The sequence below is a fragment of the Eubalaena glacialis genome, chromosome 3, assembly GCF_028564815.1.
Source record: "Eubalaena glacialis isolate mEubGla1 chromosome 3, mEubGla1.1.hap2.+ XY, whole genome shotgun sequence".
Lineage (NCBI taxonomy): Eukaryota > Metazoa > Chordata > Mammalia > Artiodactyla > Balaenidae > Eubalaena > Eubalaena glacialis.
This window is the reverse complement of record NC_083718.1, coordinates 191,565,405-191,590,503: the sequence shown is the minus strand read 5'-3', so window position 1 is coordinate 191,590,503 and position 25,099 is coordinate 191,565,405.

Genomic DNA, 25,099 nt, shown 5'->3' with positions numbered 1-25,099 from the left:
GAGCGTTCCAGGTGCTGCTTCCAGAGGGCCCTCCATCTTCCAGAGCTACATATGCAGCCTCCAGGTGTCAGAGTCTGGGTGGTAAGAAGGTGTCCCGTTGCTCCCCCAGAATTCTTTATTACAACATCGGGCGGCTCTTTTGCAGACAATAGCATCGTCTGCAAAGATGATTTTGTTGACTCACTTCCCATCCAGGCCCCCATTGGACTGTAAGCGCCGTGGGGCAAGCATTCTGTCTGTTCTGCCCACTGTTACAGTCGCAGCTGCCACCCCAGGGCGTGATGAATAGTAGGCACTCAACAGATGTACGTGGGATCAAAGGATGATTGAACAAATGAACAGCAAGGCTGCATGTCCCTTCCCTGGGCTGGGCTGAGGTGTGGGCAAGAAGCAGCTCTAAAGGGGGGGGTTGAGAGGAGCAAGGAAACCACGGTGGGACAGAGCAAGGAGAAAAGGCACAGAGAAGTAAGGAGAAGCAAAAGGAACTTTCTTCTGAGATGAAGACATCGCAAACCAAATGGACAGGGGAGCCCAGGGAATTGCCATTAACATCTCGGGGTGGAGAATGGCACTCAGCGATCAGACCTCGGCTGGGGAGGGAGAAGCCTCCAGAAAAATGAGGAACAAAACTGTCCTCCAAAGGTCAAACATTTCCTCTCACTTCGCAAAGCCTGAGGTTTTTGATTTCTCAGTGGACAACTAATTCACTTTCAGACAGCCCCCTGCTTGTTGAATGTTCCCCAAGGGACGTGAACGGTGATTTCAATTTGTGTTTGAATTCATGCCCCAGCTCAGGAAAGATGGCAGGTTGGAGGCAGTCCTAAACAGTGAGAACTGATGCTCCTCTGCTGAAGCCGTGGGCTGGGCTGTCAACAGCCGGGGATGTCAGCTCTGCTGTCTCTAGAGGACCACAGAACCACTGTACCCTGGGATGTGCATGACACAGGCTGTGCTTTGGGGAGGCAAATTTCATGCCAAGTGTTGTAAGTCCAGTTACCTTACTGGGAAGCCTGGTGCTTCTGGTGAAAAGAGTAGTTTAGGGGGAGGGTGCTTAGCTACCCTCCCCCAAATCAAACCCAAGTGGATCTGCTTGGAACATAATAAGGGGCAATGCTGTAGGGTTACCTGGAGATGAGAAGTCCAAATGCGGGGTGGGAGTGTTCACAGCTGTTGGGAGCCAGAAGATGGATGAGTTTTAAATGATTCTGTAAAAAAATTTAAAAAATAAAAAATAAAATAAAATGATTTTGTGTGTTACCTGCCAAGCCTGCACGATCACTGCAGGGGTCCACAGGGTGCAGCCCTAGTAAGGCCACCTGCCAAAAACCTGGAGTGGAATGCCGGGGGACTCCCACCCCACTTCCTCTTAGCTGGTTTCACCCTCCATTGCAGTTGGCATCATTGGTCATTGGAGGTAACAGAGGGTGACACCAAAGACCCCAGGCTGCTTCTCTAGGCTTGGGACCAGCTCTCATCTTCATCTATGGAGTGGAATTTCACTGCTGATGTTTTACAGCTGAGCTATAGCCTGCATTCCCAGAGGCCTTGTTCCCTTCTGGAAAACCAAGGTGGACATGCTGGCCAGAAAGAGAAAACTCAGCACAGAAGGGTTGGAAGCAGAGATGGGGAGGGCCTGTCGCAGTCCTTGGGCATCCTTTTCACTCCCTGAGCCTCACACTCATTTCTACTACTTGCAGACTCACCTTTCTTCATTTGTAGTCTCGAGAAGGAAGTTCTGTAAACACAGAGCCCTCAGGAAGCCATGAAGCAGCCTCTCCCATAAATTTTCGGGGACACTTTTCATACCATAAAGGTTATGTCATGATCGCTGCCCAGCTTGATTGCCAGCTTGGAGTGTTTGCCGGGTAAGAAAGGAAAAGATAACTCGTGGGAGATGCAGCCTCATTATCATGTGACATTTAAGGGTAATTTACACCCGACATCACACCACTTCTGCTGTGGAATAAGCGCTGCCAGGAGTCTCCATCTTAGCCACTGCCACGACTGTGTCAAGAGAATGGAAATAAATTGATCCGGCTGAGTTCTCTTTGCATTTTTACTGCCTATTTATCAACGTGAGTGAATAATAATACACATGGCATTACTTACAGGTCCTGGAACGGGGGTGGAGCTGTTTCTGGGGGCAAGTTCCCTAAATTTTGGAGGCGGTATCCTAGAAGAGAAAGGATGGTGGTCCTTGATCATACCATCAGGGCTGCCAGGGTTTGGAGTCCATGTCATGTTTGATTTTTAAGTGAAAATTTCTATAAATGGTCAGCATGAGATTCCTCCCTCCCAGCACTTGGGAAGACCAATGGCTCGCTCATCACTTCTGCAGCTGTTACGTCTCCAGCAAGGCTTGGTGTGTGTGCATATTTTCCACAACGTACAAACATGCAGCTTTATGACTGCCCCCTTGCGAAAGAGGTTTTGTGTAACCTCACCTTGCTGAAAACCTCACCCAGGTTAAACCACGGGTGTGAGAACCCAGCAAGGGAACTGGGAGGATGAAAGGAAGGGAAGGAGTGGGGGAAATGGGGATGGGGGGGCTTCCACACAGGGGCCCATCTTCAGGAGTTCTAGTAGAGAAAGATGCCAACTGACCAACGATTAGGAGATAATGATGCCTTTCATTAGGAAGGGTCGCTGAGTTTGTTCAGAGCAGCTGCATCTAACACCACAGATAGAATTAACTCCATCATGACCATGCCACACACACATCCTCAGAAGCATGTCTTCTTCTGGTCACTCACATGGATGGTGGGCATCTGTTGGGTTGCACTGCCAGGGTAGCTCCCAGGTGCTTCTTAGAAGCTGTCCTGGGGTCTCCTCTCCTTGCCCAAGAATTCAGTTTAGGTCAGAGAAGGCCAAGGACTTGGCATTTCCAACAAGCCCCCGGGTATCCCAGAATGGGCAGCTTCTGCTCCAGCCTGGCGTTAGTGGGGCAGGATTTGAATCCTGTTTCTTTCACTCCCTACCGGAGGGGTCTCAGTCAGGTTTTATAAGCTCATGAAACCTAGAGTTTCCTCTTCGTAGAAGTCTCGAAGAGTCAAGGAGACACACCTGAGAAAGACCGATCAGAGCAGCTCCAGAGGACCCATTCAACTCATGGCTTCCTGCGGCTCTGCCCTGTGGGACTTCTGCTGACCGCCCCCCATAGCCCGTGTCTCAGCCTCACCCTTGTGTCAGATGCTGTTGGATCCCTCAGCCTCTAACTGTGCTATGCATTTCACCCCATAATCCAGGCCCCACTTCTTCTCCCCATAAATGAACCCCTGGTTAGATCATCCTCTTGTTGCAACGTGGCTGTGACAGGCATTGCAGTTCTGTGGGCAGCTGCATGATTCTGTCACTGTTTAGACCTGTCACTTGGGCAGAAGACCCACTCCAGTTCTGAGGAGAGCTGAGCACATGGAGATTCAAAGACTCCCCACAGCTGCAGAGCCCAGGCTGGTGCCAGAGTTGGTGCAAGAAGAGAAGAGGACCGTGCCCAGGTTCTGGAGAGGGATGCTGGCAGCAGGGCAGGTGCATTTCCAGGAACCTGTCACCATCCATCATGGCCAGACCCAGGGATCACAGGCCAAGGCAGGGGCCATTGCCCACGGATCACAGAGAGAAGTCAACAAATCAGCAGCTGCAGTGCCTCCATCCAGAGGTGAGAACTGAACAGCTCAGAAAAAGATCAGTGATGGAGCAGGGCGCCCAGCAGATGCACTGGGCCCCTCTTCAGGTTTGTATTTCCAAGGGTGAAATGAGACTGGAAACCCAGCCAAGAGAAATTAATTAAGGCAGCACACCCTTAACTGTATTTTTCTGCACAAATGGATGCAAGGCCAGGGAGCTATGATGTGGTAGAAAATTGCCTTGGGGAATGTGGGAAACTTCTCCACATTCCCCAAGGCAATTTAATGAAGGAATGGCTGGGCGGGGGGCAGTTTGGGGAGAACACCAGAAAGCAAGACAAAGAAGTCCAGTGACAAGCCCCAGGGGGACTTCCCAGTGCCAGGAGGCTCCGAGTGGCGGGGGCAGGAAACTGAGCCCCGGCCGCCCTAAGAGAGCTCAGATGGCATCAGAGAACCACTCACTTGCAGGGCAGAAAGTGGAGACAAGGAATCCCTGAACAATTTTCCCCACACTCTCTCCCTGCCAAACTGCCTGTGGTTTATGCCCCATCCTCCAGCCCAGTGCCTCCTCTCTGAATTATCATGGAATCAAGGACCACAGTTGAGTACCCATCATCTAGTCTTTAGGTTTGCAGATGGGAAAACGGTGGGAGGAACCAGGACCTCTTAGGGTCAGGTTGTAAAGTCCCTGTAGACCTGGACTGGAGCCCAGGCTCTAGACTTGCCCTCATCCAGACTATATAGAGCACCCCCTGTGCCCCTGACACCGTCTAGCACTGGGGGCAGATGGCTGACCAAGGAAGGCAGATACCCCAGGGGTGGGGCTCACAGATTGGGAGGCAGATAAATAACCTACTACTGGAGGTGCAGCACTGGTCCTGGACACGGTATCCACTGGAGAGAAAGTGTGATTGAGGGGCCTCTGGGAACCCCACATGCAGGCGGGGAGGGGCAGCTGCCCATCACAGGCAGATTTGTCCTCCTTGGTTCAAGTAAGGGAAAAGACTTGCCACTGAAGCAGGCATGAGGCTGGGGAAAGCTCTCGTGGCAGGGAGCTGGAGCATCTCTGGGAGCTGAGCCCTCAGTCTTGCAGCCACGAGGAGGTGAGTTCTGCCAACAACCTGAATGAGCTTGGGAGGAGGTGCTGCCCAGTCAGTCCTTCGGATGAAAATGCAGCCCATGCAACACCTTGTCTGCAGCCTCTGAGACTCTGAGCCATGGAAACTGTGAGAAAATAGAGTCTCTTTAAGCTGCTCCCAGAGCCTGGCACCCCCTACCTGCCCACACGCTACCCTCCTCCCCTGACCATCTTGGCCCCTGTGAACTCCCACAGGGTCACCAGAGGACCCTGGGCAGCCAGTATGTGTGGGCTGCGCTTGCCTGCAACACCACTGTTGCTTCATGTGCAGCCAGTGGGCTCGACCAGCCCATGTCCTGTTAGTCGATGGTGTTGATCTTTAGGGACCTGCATGAGAAAAGCCAGCACCTAAGCATCCAAAACGAAAAAGAGGAAAGTGGGAAACATCAACCCCAGGAGAGGCACGTGGAAGTGCTGGGAGGAGAGTGACAACCACGGGGACAAAGGCAGAGAACATGGGAACCATCACTCACAGACACTCCCTGGGTGCCAGGCGGGTTCTAAGCCCTTGACACCTGGTTGAGGGAGACCCATGGTTCCATATGGGAACCATCCTTCCCATTTCACGGATCAGGGGACTGAGTCACAGCTGAGTAACTCACCCGAGACTCAGAGCCAGGACTCGAACACACTGAAGGTCTAGTGCTGGAGTATTGGAGCAAAGGGCCACGCCACTTAAAAACTATTTAACAGACACAGAAAACCAACTTATGGTGAGCAAAGGGGAAAGGCGGGGTAGGGTAAATTCGGAATTTAGGAGTAACATGCACACACTACTATACGTAAAATAGATAAACAACAAGGACCTATTTATAGCACAGGGAACTCTACTCAATATTCTGTGATAACCTACATGGGAAAAGAATCTGAAAAAGAATATATGTGTGTATATATATGTGTAACTGTATCACTGTGCTAAACACCTGAAACAAACACAACATTGTAAATCAACTATACTTCAATTAAAAAAAAAAAAATTTAAAACGCAGTGAGAAAACAGCCAACATTGCACATGCCTGATCACCTGGTTAAAAATTGTAACCACACCCCAAAATCACCTTCTAATATGCTCCATAGTTATTGAGTTATATAATAGATATATATATTACATACTATTTTATTATGTGTTATATTACATATAATGTGCTTGTGTGTATATAAATATAATACTTACATAATTTCAAGTATTAATATATATTTATTTATATACTTATATATATATTCACGTTCTGCTCTACTACCTAGTTATTTAGTTGTTTATATAAAGTGTATAGTACATAATCAGTCATTTATTCTCCCCTTCACCACAGGAGAGAGTTTGCTACATGCAGGCAGGAGGTGTTTTTTGTTTGTTTGATTTCTGGGGGATTCTTTTAGAACTTTTTTTTTTTTTTTTGGCTGCTCCACACAGCCCAGTATGTGGGAACTTAGTTCCCTGACCAGGGATCGAACCTGCGCGCCCTGCATTGGAAGTGCGGAGTCTTAACCACTGGCCCAACAGGGAAGTCCCCAAGGCAGGAGTTTTTGATCTGTCTTGCTCATGCCTGTGTCCTCAGGCTTAGACTAGCAACTGGCACATAGTAGGTGCTCAAGAAATATTTGAGGCCTATGGGAATAATTGTAAGGGACAAACAGTAACTGAAGCAACGGGTAAAATGGACTCTGTCCAGGAAATCAACAATAATCAATGAGAGATGAAGAGTGGTGATGTCATGAAAAAAAGCACAACAGCACTTCTTCGAGAGGGGAATAGAGGGAGGCGTTGAAACTGGGGCCCACATCAAGTCAGGAGTAGGGGGAAGCCAGGTTCAGCCCCGAGAAAGCACTGGGCTCTGGGTTCCACGTCACAGTGAGGACCAGGGAGCAAGGGCAGCAGATGATTCGATGCTGCACGGAGGGCAATGGGTGTATTTGGTCTCCTTGGAAGGCACCGGCCCTAACTCGAGAGCTTGCTAATGATGTCTGCAGCTCTGCATGGGCTCTCTGACTTGTTTTGAACTTACTTATGATGGAAATGGGGAAGTAAGTGCAAACATCTTTGGATAGACATTCCATAGTGGAAAAGAAGCAAGAGGGGCCAGAACTTCCACCATCCACCACCACGGTTCACACCACGGGTGTCAGTCCCTAGGATGACGCACATCAATGTAGCTTTGCCCTGACAAACCTGGGCTAAACATGGGTCCTTCAGATCCCCCATGTCTGCCCACTCCCTACAGTCTCCTCTGCCCTCTGTTCAGGTGCAGCTGCCCCCTCCTCCCCTGACAGCTGGCCCTTGTCCTCCCAGCAAAACAGAAGTGGGAGGAAGCTCCACCCAGGGCACTGTGGCTTCCAGCCTCGCTCACAGGAAAACGAGCCTCAGTACCCCTGGGCTCCCCTGGAGCTGAACAGGAGTGACCAGTTTCCAAAGTGAACAGTCTCCGCCTGTGGTTCACATGAAAGCAGACACCTTTCACCAAATCTTTGCTTCCCTTCAGGCCTCGAAGTCCCACTTGGTTCTATCTCCTCCTGCCAAGTGAGCCTCCACTCACACTGGCCTCCCTCTGCTGGATCCTGGGAGCTTCCTCGTGGCTCCTGGGTCTGAGCCCTGCTCTGCCCCTGCCCAGCCTGCCCTTCCACCTCACCAGACACCTGAGCCTCACCCAGCTTCCTCATCTACTGAAGGCTGTGGGCCCACCAAGTGCTGGGACAGAAAAGCCAATGTATTATCAGGCGTACACAATTAAGAGATAATTCAAACACAGACTAATTCTCCTCCCTCAAGCATAAAGTGAGTGTCCCACAAACTCCACAAGAGGAGACAGCCAGCTCGTGTTTTCATCAGCTTTTCAGAAAAGGCTGCACAAGACTCTGAGTTGTGCCCAGTTTACACCCACCTGTGAGGTGGACTTGGAGCCCATCCAAGTCCCACCTGCTATTCTGCCGGATCTTCCTGTGGTCAGGCCTCCTCTCCTCCTTCCTTTGCTGGCGTAGTTCCTCCATGGAAATCATGCGTGTACACCTGCATGTGTGTGTTGGTCGGTTGGTTGATTTGCTCGTGAACATACTCTTTTTTTTTCAGTTATACATATATATATTCTTTCTCAGATTCGTTTCCTTTATAGGTTATTAGAGTATACTTCCCTGTGCTATACAGTAGGACCTTGTTGTTTATCTATTTTATATACAGTAGTGTGTATATGTTAATCCCAAACTCCTAAGTTATCTCTCCCCCTCTTTCCCCCTTTGGTAACCAAAAGTCTGTTCTCCATGCTGTGAGTCTCTTTCTGTTTTGTAAATAAAAACAGTCCTGTGAAAATGGGGACGTTGATTTGTTTGCTATTGTTTCCCAGTGCCAAAAACAGTGCTTGGGGTGTAGCAGGAGCTCACGAAACAATAGTTGAATTAATGAGTGGTTCCTTTGGTTGTTGGGTTTATCGTGTCCCAGAAACGATGCTGGGGAGGAGGTGGTTTGCTGAGAAAGTCAGATTGAACTTCAAGGACAGATTCCATGAGGAAAGACACCACTTGGTAGAGACTACAATGCAGTACTAAGAATACAAACCAGGTTCAAACTCGCACTGGGCCACCGACTGCAGCTGCCTATGCAAGTAACTCAGCTTAACCACACCCTGGTTTCCTTGTTGATGGACCTATGACATTTAGAGCACTGACATTATAGGTTTCTTACTAGGCAACATATACGCAACACAAGGTAAGCACTCAACAACCTCAGCCATCATCACCATTGACCCTCTAACTAGAGTTTTTATTTTCACCTCCACCTGATGAATGGGAATGACCAAGTGGGCCAAGTTCAACAAATCCACATCTAAGTGTTGGTCACCTACTGGTCTTGATGGTGAGGCCTCTTTGCAGCTGAGGCAGGTGGCTGTCCCTAAAGGAACCAGCTTGTGTCATGTGGGGTGAGTGTCATGGGGGCTCCCTGGGTGGGAGGAGCCATTCCCCAACGTTCATGCATCTTTGATTTCTGCAAATTCCATGTAGGTCTCTAGGATATGATAGGAGACTTGAGCAAGAGAAGAACTTATTGATCTTTTGTTTCCTGCAGGAATTAATATTATTATGAGTTGTTGGCTTTGTGGCTAGACCCCTGTGCTGTTCTAAAGCTATTTAGGACAATCACAGTGCTCTTATATGCCAAATCCAAACCACTGACACATAGTTCAATATATAAGGATTAAGGGAAAAGAGTGGAGAATGCAGAGTTAGGGGTGTAAAATACTACTTTTATTAAATAAATAAACTTTAGTGACTGGGATATAATAGCAAGCAAGGATAGACACATCTTCAGTTGGAAAAGAGAAAGAGATCAAATAACCACACAAACCAGTGCACAATGACCACAATGTCCATTGCCATGCATGGCTTGTAAATGGTGCCAGGAGTGCCCATTATAAGGGCTTCAGCCCAGACAGAGTGGTTAGGGGTCAGCTTCTGTTGTGGGCAGAATTGTGTCCCCCCTCCCCTCTAAATTCATATATTGAAGTCCTGAGTCCTCGTATCTCCAAATGTAGCCTTATTTGGAAGCAGGGTTTTTGCAGATGTAATTAGAAAGTTAGGATGAGGTCATGCTGCAGGAGGGTGGGCCCTCAGCCAATATGCCTGGAGTCCTTATAAAAGGAGAAAATCTGGACTCAGACACTCTTACAGGAAGATGAAGACAGAGGTCTGGGTGATGCTTCTACCAAGCCAAGGAATGTCAAAAACTGACTACCAAACCCCCAGAAGCTGGGAGAGACACCTTGATCTCCCAGCCTCAGATGGAACGTACCTGCTGACACCTTGATCTCAGACCCGTAGCTTCCAGAGCTGTGAAACAGTAAACTTCCACTGTTTAAGCTGCCAGTCTGTGGTATTTTTTTACCCCAGGAAACTAACCCAGCTTCCTTGAGGAAGGGGTAGGCGGGGTGTGAGCTGGAAGATGAATGACCATGAATCAAGCAAAGCAGGGAGGAGAGGGAGGTGCCATCTGAGAGAACAGCATGTGGGGGGTGTCTAGGAGATGGGAGATGGGAGTCCAGGGGTCTGAAAAGAAGTCCAGTGTGTCCAGAGCAGGGGAGCCAGGGGACAAGGTGAGGGAGGAGCCCAGAGTGGCAGGTGGGCTCAGACTTAGTATAGGATTTTGTCCTCATGGTAAAGCACCATTGAGGAGGTTTAGGCTGAGTTTTGAAGAGGTCACACTGGTTACAAGTGGAGAGAGCTATGGAGAAGGATCACGTGTGGGTGTCCACACATGGGCCAGTGTGAGAGATATGGGGGCTTAGACACAGGTGCCGGAGGGGATGGAGAGGGATGGAGAAATTAGGGAGTCTAGTGGGTAGGACCAGTAGGACTTGATCTTTGCTTAGCAAGGGGGAGAGGAAGGAGCTTTCTCAAGGACGACTCCCAGGAGTCTTTGCGGTGACTTTTATAGGGGAAGGAAAGCTGCAAGAAAATGAGAATTAGAAAGAATCATGAGTTTCAACCTGGGTATTTGAGGTAACTTGGCAGCACCCCAGGGTACAGTTCAAGGAAGAGGTCAGTTAGAAAGTGTGAAGTTGAGAAGGGAGGCTCGGGGTGTCATGTGGGTTGAATGTCTGGTTATGGACAAGACTGTCTGGGATGAGGAGAAGAGAGGGACCAGCACGAACTCTGAGGGACTCCCTGCCACCTTTAATTCTGGGTAGAGAAGGAGGAGCCTACAAAGAAGACAGAAGAGGGAAAGCAGGGACGCCATGAAAGACACAGGAAGAACCTCTTCCAGGAAGAGGGTGTGTCCAACAGTGTGGAATGTCCTGGGAAAGGTCCATCAGCCGCAGAACCCAGAAGGGTAGAGCTGAATAATGGAATAAGGGAAAGGGTCCTTATAGGCAGAGATGAAGATAAGGACTCAGCTTGAGATGTCAGGTCTCAAGACGGCTGCTGGACATGCAAGCGGACATGATGACTCAGGAATTAGACAAAGAGGTCCAGAGTTCTGGAAAAGTCCAGCTGGAGATGTGGATGTTGAAGTCCTCAACATACAGACGCTATTTAAAGCAGATGAAACCACCATGAGGGTGAGTATAAACAGATAAAAGGAGGAGGAGAGCTCCCGGGTCTAAGCGTTGGTCACTCCAGTGATAAGAGGTCATGTTGACAGGAGGGACAAACACAGGAGGTCACAGACACAGAGTCAAGGCAGGGGACAGTCAGGAGGGGGTGGATCCTAAAGTGAAGTGCATTGGGGTCAAAGAGGGTCAACACATAAGAGAGGATTTGTCCTGAAAACCAAGTAAAGAAATTGTTTGCAGAAGAGAATAGTCAGTGTTGAACTCAACTCCATTGATAAATCAAGAGAGACAATGGTTGAAAACTGAGCATTGGGTTCAGGACCACATAAGTGATTATTGATCAGAAACAGTAGGAGATGATAGATAGATAGATAGATAGATAGATAGATAGATAGATAGATAGATAGATAGATTTTATATATCTCTGTATCTCTATCTATCTATCGGGTGAGGGGAGAGATTTATTTTATTGGCCTAGGTGATTATGGAGGCTGAGAAGTCTCATGATCTGCGGTCTGCAAGCTGGACACCCAGGAAAGCCAGTGGCAAAGTCCTAATGTAACAGAGAAGAACAAACCTGACTCCGTATTGAATCTATACCTTTAGCTCTAACCCTTGTGCTCTGTTGCCTGTGCTTAGTCATGCAGGCTCTGCACCTTTTGTTAAAGAGGGTTGCCTATAGCCTGAAATATACAGGATAAACTATTCTCAAGGCTCTGAGCTTTAAATGTAAAGCACTTTTCCATTCATATAGAGATAAAAAGTTGCAGAACAGAAAAATGACAGTTGTCTTTTTGGAGGTTTAGAGGAATATGGTGACCTGACCTACGTGGACAGCTGCAAGAACAAAGGATTCCAGCACTGAGAAGTTTGCAACAACCAGTGACACCCCCCTCCCTTTTAGTATAAAAGAAGCCTGAATTCAAACTCAGGTGAGGTGGTTTTGTGGGACACGAGTCCACCATCTTCTCGGTCTGCTAGCTTTCCAAATAAAGTCAAACCTCGTCTCTCGATTGATTGGGCTGTGATGCAGCAAGCAATATGACCTTGGACCCAGTAACACTAAGAACCAGGTGAGCTGACTGTATAAGTCTCAGTCCAAGGGCAGGACACTGATGTCCCAGCCTCGCAGTTAGGCAGAAGGGGTTAACTCTTCCTGTGCCTTTTCTTCTATTCAGACCCTCATCAGATTGGATGAGCCCACACACGTTGGGGAGGGAAATCTTCTTTACTGCATCCACCAATTCCAATGCGAATCTTATCTGAAATAATGTTTAAACAAGTATCTGTGCACCTAAGGCCAGTCTAGTTAGGTAACACATAAAACTAACCATCCCACTGACCATTGGGTTCAGCACTGTGCAGTTGACTTTTGGTTGTAAAGGAGCAGTTCTGCGGAGGTGGCGAAGGCAAGAGCTGACTGAGGTGGGTTCAGGAGAGAGTTGCAGAGAAACTTTTGAGGACAAGTGCACGCAGCTCCTTTGAAGAATTTCACTGCATGGGGAGGAAAAGACACAGGCAGTAGCTGAAAGGGCATTCTGATCAAGAGATGGTTCTTCTGAAGAGTGGAGAAGTAAGAGCGTATCTGCGTGCTGAGAGAAACGGTCCAAAGGATCGGAAAAAACAGTGCTGCCTGACAGAGTGGGGAGAATGTCTGTAGCAGTGCCCTTGAGCAGACAAGAAAGAGGGGATCCAGGTACAGAAGGGCGGGACCTAGTCCTGGGGGCAGGTGCTCAGAGAACAGCAGTCCCTTCATGACAACAGAAGCAGAAGTAGATTATGTGCAGGAAGAAAGGCAAATGTGGATGGGGGTACGAAGGGTACAGAAAATCTTCTGCTTTCTCCTGTTTTCTCAACGCGCTAGGAAGCCACACGCTCAGCTGAGTGTAATTTTAGGCGGAAAGGATGGGGATGTAAAGAAGGAGGGAAGCTCATAAAGACCAGGAAAGTGGGGACATGCACAGCTCAGGAAATAGAACAGGCTTCCTGGGAGCACTGGGGAATCCACTCCAAACCAATGACAATCACTAAAAATTACAACAGGAGTCACTCAGAAGAGAGGAACAGAAAGCCAGGAGCTGAACATCCTCCTGGAAAGCTCGTGTGTGCCCAGGCACTCTGCTGGGGGAGGGGTCTGCAGTGCAGAGTGTTGCAGGGGGAGTAGTCAGCTCACAGCGGGTTTCAAGGGAAGAGGGGGAGAGACGGCTGGTATGCAAGACAAGGAACAAGAAGAGACAGAACTGTCTGCAGCCCTCGTGATGAGGCCCTGGGGGGAAGGCAGTGTCACCAGGGGAGAACCAGGACATGTTCAAAGGCAAAGGGAAGGTTTCATTCAAGAAAAAGGGAGGACATGAGGGATTTGGTCCATGACTGACCATGGGCTTCAAAGGTACAGCAGATGGTCTTGGGTCTTGGGAGGGACAGGAGATGGGATCAGAACAGGGGGTGAAGAGAGCCTCCTGGGGATTCGAGTCTGGGGGCCAGGGATGGCTGGCAGTCCTGAGCTCCTGGTACTGACTGATGTACAGTGAAGGATGTGGTGAGACCAGTCCCAACAGCCCGAAGGCAGACAGTGGAGGAGAAGCAAGGGGGAGGCTGGAACATCACCTGGCCCATGTAGAGGTCTGGGGATGGAGGCAAGGAGGCCAGCAGAGGGGTGGTCTTACTCGGAGCATGAGGAGTTTTTCTGTCTCTCCGGGCTCCAGCTGTGGATGTGTGGAGGCTGGTTTGTGGCTCATCTAACTCTGAGTGTTGGGTGCCAGCTTTGCTTCTTCCCCTGGGGGCATCAAGACCATGGTGGGGGGGCTGGAGGGGCTGCTCTAGGAGGACAGGCTGTCTCTCAATGTATCAGTCATCTACGCTGCATAACAAATTGTCACAGTTTAGCAGTTGGAAACTATGCCCATTGGCCAGCTCACGGTTCTGTGGGTCCGAAGTCAGGACAGGGCATGGCTGGGTTCTATGCTCAGGGTCTCACCCTCATGGTGTTGGCCTGTTGTGTTTCAGCAGAGGCTCTGGGGGAAGGATCCACTTCCAAACTCATTCAGGTTGTTGACAGAATCAAGTTTCTTAAGGACAGAGGCTGCAGACATGTCCTCTTTCTGGCTGTCAGCCAGGGGTCACTCTGTTCCCAGAGACCATGTGCTGCCCCATCATGTGACCCTCCATCTTCAGAGCCAGCAATGGAGAATCTCTCTGCCATCATTTCCCTCTCATGCTTGACACTCTCATGCCTGAAAGAGCCACATCTCTTTTAAGGGCTCACCGGATTATGTCAAGCCCACCTGCGTAAGCTCCCTTCCTCAAGGCCAACTGGATCATCGCACATACCCTGGTCACAAGGTAGAATCTGTCATATTCACAGTCCTGGGGGTCGTACAAGGCACACACACTTGGTCCCTGTTGATGGAAGCCCGGTACAAAGATGAGCTTCTCCAGGCTGTCGATCTCAGAAACTAACACAACATTGTAAATCAACTATACTACAACATAAAATAAAAAATTAAATTTTAGAAAAAAAGAAAGTAAAGTCATCTTCTATGGGATAAGGATGTGGTGAGGCAAGCAGGCTGGATTCCAATGTGTGCTGAGCAGTTTGAATTGTTGAGAAGACTATGAGAGGGTGAGCTGACCAGGGACACAGCAGGACCACTGGCAGAGAAAGTGTGACCAAGTCTCCTTGACGACTCAGAATAGGGCAAGCATGCCTACAGGACCAAGTGAAAGATGAAGGAGTGCAGGTCTTTTCTTTCTTTATGCAGTCTGGAAGCATCCTGAAAACTCTCCCCGCTGCACCCCTGACACCAGTCTCAATTGCTAAGGAGGCTCAGTCATCAAGAGCCCCCATCTCCTTCCCTGACAATTCCCGGGCCCCCCCACCTGGGCATCAGCCTCCGAGGCCGCTCTCCTCCTGGGTGTATCCCAGCCTCAGCCGGGACATCAGAGGACTGGGAGCTGCTTTTGCAGCAACACGGTCCTCAGGAGGAGAGGACAAGGAGAAATCCAGCCTACAGCCTTCCGGAGCCAAGAATGTGTTTGTGTAGGTTCCGAATTGAATAAACACACAGCGTGCAGCTTGCCAAATGCCAGCACCTTCATTTTCTAATAACAAATGGCTGGTTAGAATCAATAGCAACTCCCTGCTGCTGTGCTATCAGCAGCGCGAGGGCGGCGGAGGCGGCCTGGGCTCCAGCGGAACAGCTGCTGTGCCTGCGTCTGAGGCCTCAGCCGGTGGGGTGGCTGCCACTTAGCCATGCCGGCCTCACTACTGACACTCACTCCTAATACTCCTCCTGCTATTCAGCTTCGCAGATAAAGCAGAAAATCTGCTGGGGCGTGTAGGATCCATGTAAATTGTGTTTCAGCTTAGAGGGGGCCTGTGTCCAAGAGGTGGAGAGGGAGGAGAAAGCATATGCATTGTCACGGCTGGAGATATCAGCAAAGATGGAAGCATGGAACTGATTCTTTAACATAGAGGGGGTTGGGAGTCAGAATGACATAGAGCAATTTCTAGAGCTGGCTCTTGCCAGCTTGTGTGACCTTGGAAATGTTACTTAACCTCTCTGTGCCTCACATTCTCATCTATAAAGTGGGGGTTATAATAGCAACTGTCTCATGGACATTTCCCAAGCATTCATGTGAAGCACTGGGAGAGCTCAGTAAACAATAGCATCATTACTGCTCCACTCACTCTCCCCAAAGACCCCTACTGGATCTGACCATGAGCCAGGAGCTCCTTTAAGGCCCTGGTGGGCTGCAGGCTCCCTCTGGCACTTCCAACAGCACCCAATACAGCCCTCAACTCAAGGGGCTGCTCCCTGCTTTGGTGTTGGTTGGGCTGCTCAAACAAAACCACTTCAGAGACAAACATTACCGTAGTGCAGTCAGCCTCAAGTGAGATACTGTGGCCTGCTGTCAGCCCCAGCATGACTAAAGGATTCTCTCATGTCACAGCGCCTTCATGAACAATGTACCAAGGTCCATGGGTACAAAGTCAATTATGTGCATTCACCGTATGTACCTGTTTTCTCTGGGTCCACCTTGCAAAGCACCAACCTCAGGCGGGACAGTACCATTGTAGTCATCCTGATATTTGCTTCTACCTCTCATCAACCATGTGTAGATGGTAAATGGATAGCCATAGGATGGAAGGATAGCTATAGGATGGATGGATAGCCATAGGATGGATGGATAGCCATAAAATGGATGGATAGCCATAGAATGGATGGATAGCCACAGGATGGATGGATAGCCATAGTATGGATGGTCAGCTATAGAATGGATGGATAACCATAGAATGGATGGATAGCTATAGGATGGATAGATAGATAGCCAGAGGATGGATGGGTAGCCATAGAATGGAAGGATAGCCATAGGATGGATGGATAGGTATAGGACGGTTGGATAGCAATAGGATGGATGGATAGGTATAGTATGGGTGGATAAGTAGAGGATGGATGGATAGCCATAGGATGGATGGATACCACTCATTGTCAGACACTCAGGGTGGACCTTGTCACTCCTCTTGCTCAGAAGCTTCAGTCGCCCTTGTTGATCCAGCATAGTGTGCCACACCCTTCCTCACCTGGTCCTACCTGTCCTCTTGGCTTGGAACAGGGTCCCTTCCTATAGATTCCAGCTATACTGTGCACTGCCTGGCTCATCAGGCCACATGCTTTGCTCTGTCCAAATTTCTTAACCTCATCCTTCCTCTGGATAAGCTAGCACAGGTCCTCTAATGCTTATCTCTGGAGGTCCCCCACAGTTCCTCCAGGAGGATCTGATGTTTCCCCTCTTCCGAGAGCTCCTAACACTTTTCAGTATTGGTTGTTGGCAGTCAGGTTTCCCTCTAGATGATGAAAAATGGGGCATGCTGTATTCATCTCTACATCCCACAATGCCTAGTGCTTTGGCATAGAGTGGAACCACAATAAGGATGGGTGGATGGATGGATGGATGGATGGATGGATGGATGGATGGATGGATGAATAGATGGATGGACTGACTAATTCTAACATAATTAGCCCTTATGTAAGGCAGTAAGGAATAAGAGAGAGAACAGTCTCTGCTGTGGGATCAGAGGTCCCCTCTAATTGATTCTCAGATTTCATAGACCTCAGGCCTGTCTTGTTTCCCAGTCTGTCCTTCCCTCCCCCATCACTTTAGCCCACTTCCCCTGAGTTCTCACTCTTGTTTCTCTACCATTGACCATGAGCTCTCCTGGTCAGCTAGACCCTTGACACTGGCCCCTAAATACCTGACTCTGTCCAGTGACCCCATAATCACAGCAAGCAGAGCCTTAGATCTCAGACCCCCTGAATCACATCTCTGTCTGCCCAGAACTTTAGCACATTTTCCAAGGACAAAGAGGTACTGTATGGACATCTTAGAGATGAGGAGAAGGAGGAAGAAAAGAGCAAATAAGAGGCCACCATTCTCACGCATGAGCTCACTGCTGGGGAGAAAAACAACACAGCTGTGTTGGGTCAGAGGAGGAAGGGACGTGTCCTCGTAAGATGCAGGAGGGTGTTCTTGGAAATCTTGTAGGGAAATCCCTGGGGAAGGACTCATTTATTGAGTGCCTAGAATATGTTCCACAAATATCCTTTAACATCTCCTAGGAGAGAGAGAATATTAACCCCATTTCACAGGTAGGAAACTGATGCACCCAGAAAGTGATAACATGTAGAAGATCCCGCAGCTAATAAGGGGATTGAGCCAGAATTTAAGCCCAAGTCTCTGACTCTAAAACCTCTTACAGAACTCTGGTTGTGGCCCCAGAATGATTTGGAGGGAAATAAACAGGAAAATAATGAAAAGGGAGAGGGGGGTGCAAAAGGCAGGGTAAAACCATGGCCCTTTGCCCCAGATGTCCACTCATCTTGGCTGAAACCACAGGAGAACGTGTGAAAAAGCAGCCGGTGCTGAGTCTGTGGGACGGGAACATTCTACGGCGCCACGTAGCAAATCCTGGGTTCCCTGCTGCCCCAAGATGATGTTAGCCCAGCATGTGACAGCGATTAATAGCTTATTTCTCAAATCAGCCCATTAGAAATAATCATGCAGGCAAGCACGGGCCATTAATCTGCCTTGGAACCCAACCCGCACAGGCTGACAGGGGGACAAGGGGATGAGATCGTTGGAAGTGCCCAAGGCAGGGGACTTTTGTGCACCGAGAGAACATTGCTGTGAAGTGGGGGGAGCCAAAGCCGGGCCCAAACTGTGTCTTGGGCAGGATCTACAGGGGACCCAGAACCTGAGTGACCGCAATGGACACTGGGCTTTCTTCCTAAGGGCAAAAGATGGCTCCACATGGAAGCAGCTGCCTGCAGTGCTGCACTGAGAAGGATTTTGAGCCCATGATCAGTCATGCTTTCTGTCTTGGGTGATGGTAGGCGAGTGAAGGCACAAGTGCCCTGAATGTGATGTCCCTGGACCCAGTGCCATGCTGGGGGCAGGAGGGAGCACCCGCCCCAACAGTGGAGTATTTTATCACTGACATTGTAAAGCATCGTCTGCACATGGTAATAAGGAGAAGGAGATGGACTTAGTTTCATTATTGTTCTTCAATTCTCTACAGAAAATGCTCTGCTCTCTTGCCTGCTCCAAGGGGGACCACTCCCACCCACTGCCCCCTCCCCATTTGGTAGGGCTCTCGTGCCGACTGGCGTGCACTCTTCAAGGTCTCCCCAGAAGACCCTGGCATCTCTGCATCCTTGGGGGCTCTGACCCCTCCTTTCTCCACCTCCACCCCTGATTCTGAGAGCTCCAGACACTTGAGGACTAAGAGGGAAGGAAGGAGGGCAGGGCTCATGCAGTAACCTGGCCACAGAGGTGAGGTGCAGGTGAGTCAGTCCCAGAATCCAAATCCCAGTGGGCTTGCTGTGTAGCCAGCGCCACCCCTCCCTCCAAGGTGCTCCCTCATTCCTGCAGGAGCAGACAAGTGACAGGGGGCTTTCTTGTGGCTTTTTCTGGAGACGTGGCATCTTGATTTTGTGATGAAGGGCAGTCCTGCATCAGCCTAAGTTTCCCTGGGGGCTGGTGGCAGCAGGAAGTCTTCCCACCACCCCTTCTGGAGGACATCAGTGCCTCTGTCACCTGGCTTTCCTTTTTTTTAATTTTTAATTTATTTTATTGAAGTATAGTTGATTTACAATTTTGTGTTAATTTTTACTCTACAGCAAAGTGATTCTGTTATACATATATATGTATATATACATTCTTTTTCATATTCTTTTCTATTATGGTTTATCACAGGATATTGATTATAGTTCCCTGTGCTATACAGTAGGAACTTTTTGTTTATCCATTCTATATATAATAGTTTGCATCAGCTAATTTCAAACTCCCAGTCCTTCCCTCCCCACCACCCCTCCCCCTTGGCAACCACAGGTCTGTTTTCTATGTCTGTGAGTCTGTTTCTGTTTTGTAGATAAGTTCATTTATGCCGTATTTTAGATTCCACATATAAGTGATATCATATGGTATTTGTCTTTCTCTGTCTGATTTACTTCAGTTAGTATGATAATCTCTAGGTCCATCCATGTTGCTGCAAATGGCATTATTTCATTCTTTTTTATGGCTGAGTAGTATTCCATTGTATATATGTACCACATCTTCTTTATTCATTCATCTGTCAATGAACATTCAGGTTGTTTCCATGTCTTGGCCATTGTTCTTTAGCTGCACATCAGCATTGCTAGGGTATCGGTTGGTTGGTCCCATTCTCTTGGCTTCTGGGCTGAAGTCCCCGTGTCCTCTCTCAGATGGATGAAGCTGAACATCTCAGGAAAGTGTCCCCTGAGAACCAAACTCAGCTCCCTGCCTCCATTGGACCCCAAGATCTCTGACCTGGCCAACCCTATCTTTGCTGAGCCCTGTCCCCAGCCTCTCACCTGGCTCCTTGTGTGGACATCACCTGGGCTGGACACCTAGGTAGGTTCCAGGGCACCCCCAGGTGTCCACAGCATCATCTCTCCAGGTTTGGCCAGGTACACTGACTGGCTTCTCCTGCCTCCTGTGAAAGTTGGATGCCCTTGTGTCCCTCTCCTGGTTCTTCAATGTGCAGGTGTACAGAAAGGTCAATTGACCCGGCACAAAGCCATGATAACACAGCAAAGTCTGAACTTGGCAGAAGGATAAATAAAGGGACAATTCTTCCCCTGACAGAAGGGTTATTTCGAGGAGCAGACCTCCCTCAGGCAACTGGGTTTACGTAGAACTTCTCAGAAAAGCAACCTTGCAAGCAGCACTTCTAGGTGAAATAGTCCTGTACAGAGACACGTACCATCAGCTGATTTCTTGATGTGGCTGAACTGTAGCCAGGAACAGACTCCACGCTCAAATGTCCCCTGAGTAGCTCTCCACATAGACTATCGTTTACGTAACGGATGACTCTCTTCCATCCTAATGTCCTCATGAGAGGCTAAGAGTGGATCCCCACACTCTCTGCTATGGCTGATTTTTTAAAAATGTCCAAGTGTGTGATTCATAGTCATTTGTTTGGGCAGCTCAGGTATTTTCACCTACACAAGAACATATGGAAAAAGCAGAACCCAACCTTCCCATCTGCCCCAGCTGTACAATCCTCACACCACACAGCAAACAACCAAGCTTCCTTCACCACTCAGTGCAACTTCTCCTGTCGATTAACTTGATAATGACCTTTAATGACCGATAAGTATCAATACTTCATAAAACAACAACAACACGACTGGAATTTGCTGTAGATTGTAGCCTCTTATTCACACCCTTCTCCTGTCTCCTGTCCCAGGGAGATGCAACCAGTGGTCCCCGTCCCACATTTCCTCTGGATTTCCTGTTCTCAGGGTGATGCCAGGCTCTTCATGACTTATCTACTGCATCAATCTGTACAGGAACCTGCTTAATAGAGATGGGGTATGTCAAAGAAAACGTTTCTGCCATATTAATAAACAAAGGATGTTGCCGCCATCAAGCCATCACATTACAGCCCCCCACCCCCACCCCCAACGGTGAGCCCTGAGGGAACTCGGGATGGAAACAGGATGACCACCATCAAGCCACTGCAGTCACCCACGAGGGTGCACCCTGAGGAGACTCAGGATGAGAAAACACAGGATACTGGCCTCAGAGAGCTGAGGTGTATATCAAAGGAATGATTTCAATGAGCCCAGACTCGTGCATCTTCCCATACATAGAAAAATGCTAAATTCCTTGACTTGAGATGTCTGGTTTTCTTTAACTAACAGTAATATTTTGATGTTCCCACTACCTGGTCTTTGTTGAAAAACTCTTATATATCCTGGCTGCTCCCTTACTTCTTCACAGCAGTCCCTCTGAGCTGTCTGAGTTGCTGCATCCTGGGCTTGAGTCCTCAGTATGTCCACCAAATAAAACATAACTCTCACCTTTTAGGTTGTGCATTCTTTTTTTCAGTCGACAGGTACAATCTAGTGTAATAAATATTTCTTTGGGCAATTCAGTGAAAATAATCCAGGGAAAGGATAGGTCTTAGTTGTACCTTTTGATTTCCCAGGCAAAAGAGCTTTGGGGAAACATCTCTAGTCATCCCTCTTTGTACGACCGTCCTGTCAAAGTGTCCTCTCTCCCCATCCCGATGACTCTTCTTCAAGCCCCACCCTTAGCTTATCACAATGGTAGGAGCAAATTTAGGGTGAGAGTAATGGTAGTTTTCACAAAGGAGGGAACTCCATTAGGTGAGAAGTCTGGATGGAAGCCCAAGATCACCTTGTGTTTCCTTATCAGAGAACAGGGCCTGGGAAGAAATGATGGAGCCAGATTCCAAGAAGCTTCTTATTTTTCTTTCTTATGTTGCTTCAAATCTTTTCTCATTAGAAAGAGTGATGTCTTGCCCTTTTTGCATAAAGCCAGGGACAAACATGAAGTTTTTCTGTGATTTTTAAAGCTAGAAAATAATCCGCCAAGGGGAAAAAAAAATACAGCCCCAAATGGAGGCCTCTGTAAGTAATAAATCTGCTACCTACTGTAGTCTGTTTTCCTAAAACAAAAGTGACTGCAGCAAGCGTTTTTTATTATTGCTCATATAGTGTTTAAATATTTCAGCTGGGAGCCGCTGTGTGAAGAGAGACAATAGCCCATCTGACGTGAGATTTATTAGAGAAAGTTGGCACAAATATATTTGTAGGGAACAAAATATGTTTGTAGAGATTATTCCAGATTTACAGTGATTAATAACCGATCGGATGCTGCAAACGTCAAAAGTCGTCTCCCCGGCAGTTTCCGTGCTGGGTCGAGTCAGAATCGAACATGAACTTCAGTGGTGCCAGGAACCTTTTGCTAAAAGAATGAGGTTTTCCTAATAGCACGAGATGAACACCAGAAGCAGACTTTCTGTTCAAAAAGTGCCAGACTACTTAGTTAAACACTGACTGTCGAACGGGATTTGGAGCCAGGAGGCATTCACGGACTTGGCACAGGCAGGGGCTCACTGAGACCCACAGAGGAGATGCCAGACACCAGAGATTTATCTTTGCTCCAGGGATGGAGGGGTCTGTAGAGCAGGGGGAGGGCGTGAGACTGCCCTTGTATGCATCTCCTCCCATCAGCTGTGTCCAATGCACCTCTTTTCGGGATGTATACTTGAGACCCTAAGCAAAAGTGAATTGTCTTGATTTGAGGGTGAGTTCTGACCCCTCAAGTATTGATCAAATATTGATGGCTCACACACATCTCGGTAAAGATAAAAACTGGTGCTTATCCACAGAGCTATGAGGCACTCCCTTGAGATGCAGAGCCTGCTGGTGAAAGCTCCCTGCCTCCTCCCTGCAGACATGCAACGTCCGAAAATGGGCAGTGGCGACCCTCACAGCAGCATGGAGAAACCCGTCCCACCCATGGGCGTTTTCCCTCCTGGCGAGTGCACTACAGCTCTCTGAGGATGGGGTGGAGACTATGCTTCCTCCTGGGCAGCTGGCCCCTCAGATACTGATACTATCCATCTTCTCCCGCAAGCTGAAGTTGGCTGGAAACAGCAGCCTGATTAATAAAACTTACAAGTAGCCCCCGAGGTCGATGCTAACAGGCTCTCAATAAACAGTCCATAGATTGAATCTTATCACCCCAGAAGGGTGAGTGGGCCTTGTTGAGAGCCGACAGCCATGCCCATCTGCCCCACCAATGACAAATGGCTTGCAATCCGTCAACCGTGATGATGAGCTTTGACTGGAAGGCACGAAGGTGCTAATGAAGACTCCCCCTGCCCGCTGCTGCTTGGGGCAGGTGGGCTCGGGTGGGAGTTCGTTTCCAACTCATGCGCCGTGGCCGGTGGGGTTTCCAGCCTCCCCAATTGTTGCCATGGAGAAGGAATTGGATGGCTTTAATACAGCTGTGCGGATGTCTCCCCGGAGACACGCCATGACAAGTTGGACTGGAAGTAGCAAATGAGCAACTATAATCTTCAACTGTATGAATAAGTGATTGATTGGGCATAGGGGCTGTGAACAGCACTCTGTGTTCTGGCAGCGTGGGACCTAGCAAAATGAGATCATCAGTCTGAGAGAGACACACACAGTGCGGCCGCCAGCTCCCCGTAACCTTCCACAGTGCAACATCCTGGTCGAGGGGAGTCTGCCCAGAGCTAATGACCACCTCCTGTAGGCCCTGCAGAGGCCCGGCCGCTCCAGGTCCCAATTGGCTCTGAACCCATTTCTGATGAGTTCTGCCACATGCGTGGTGACAGGTACTTTTTAAATAATGGTGTCTGTCTGATCTCCCCACCAGCTCCCGAGCCAAGTCTGCTTGGCCTCACTGAGGGACACTGGTGGGTACTTGGTGGAGGTCAGAATCCATGGAGACGTGAATCTCTGGGACCGTCTGCCAGCACTCCTTCGGAAGGGACTGCTCCCTGCCACGTGGGGACTCCTCATCCCTGGCCGGACACAGCTGGATCAGGACATTCCACACGCAGGCCAGAGTGACCAATGACCTGGGGAGGAAAGGTGAGCTGTGCCTACCAGCATCCCCTCTTGAGCTTTTGGCATCGGGACCTTGTAAATCTGGCCAGCAAGAAGTGGATAAGAGAAGTGAAGCATCAGGGAGACATCCAGGGCTGGGCCAGCAGGAAGCCAGTGACAACAGAGAGTAAAGAAGAGACAGGGAGACAGGGGGTCAGAGACAGGAGTCATTAACTTCCACATCTACCATGGTTTCCTTCCTCAATGCCCAGGTGTGGTTGTATCAACCACTTTCCTGTATTTCTGATGCTTTGACATCTTGTGGCCCTACTGACCCTGGAGGGACTGCCCCTCCCTGGACCAGCTGATCCCAGAGATAGTGGACACCTCACTATGAGAATGTGCTTCCAATGCAAACCAACCAATCCGGAGCCCACACCCCCATCACCTCCTCCATCAATTCCAGGTTACTACCCACCTGCCCTAATCACTCCAGAGCCGGTATCAGACAACTAGCGACTGCCCCGAGCCCACTGAAATCATTCAAATTAGCCAATCCTAAACCCGCCTACCCTGCCTCGTCTGTTGTTTTCCATGGAAACCATGGTTAAGGCTCTTGCCCACATCTTTTTTCTTTTTCCCTCTGCCTCCTGACCAACCCTGGTGCTTCCCCATGTGGCCCTACATGGCAAGACATGTCCCCTCCCTTGGGATCTGTGAACAAAACAAACTACCTTTTCAATGGTAGTTATTTCCTGATCTGGTGGCCTTGCCATACCTAAATAATAATAAAACCTGTATTTTAAAACAGTGGTATAGACAGACTCTATCTTCACTCCCTTTCAGCTTTGATGGCCTGCCAGAAACATGTTGGGACACCACCCTGCCACCTCCCTTGCAGTCAGGTGCGGCATGTCACTGGTCAGGCGAGTGGGCAGTGGGCATCCGTGTGATTGCTGGGCAGAGCACTTGACTGCTGGTGGGAAACCCTCTGGCTGTGTCCATTCCCTCTACCACTACAGTGAAGCTTCCATCGCATGGGGTCCCTGACAGAGACCACAGGTGACGGACATGGAGAGTCATCTGGACTCCCAGCAGATTACATGTGAGCAGACGTAGACCTTTGTTGTGCAAAATCACTGGTGTGGAGCTGCTTGTTACTGCACCTTAACCCAGGCTAATACACTGGAGGCTGATCCACACATTTGCAATAAATTCCCTGTAACTTAACATTGACTCCAATAGGTCACTGTGCCTTGCATCCAAAATATCCCTGATCAGAAAACCGCACCTAGCAGGCAGCATGAGGAGGTGGTTAGCAGGACAGCCGCTGCTACCTTAGAGCCATGGGGGCTTAGCTGGGTCACGGGGTCCCTTTCACCCCAAACT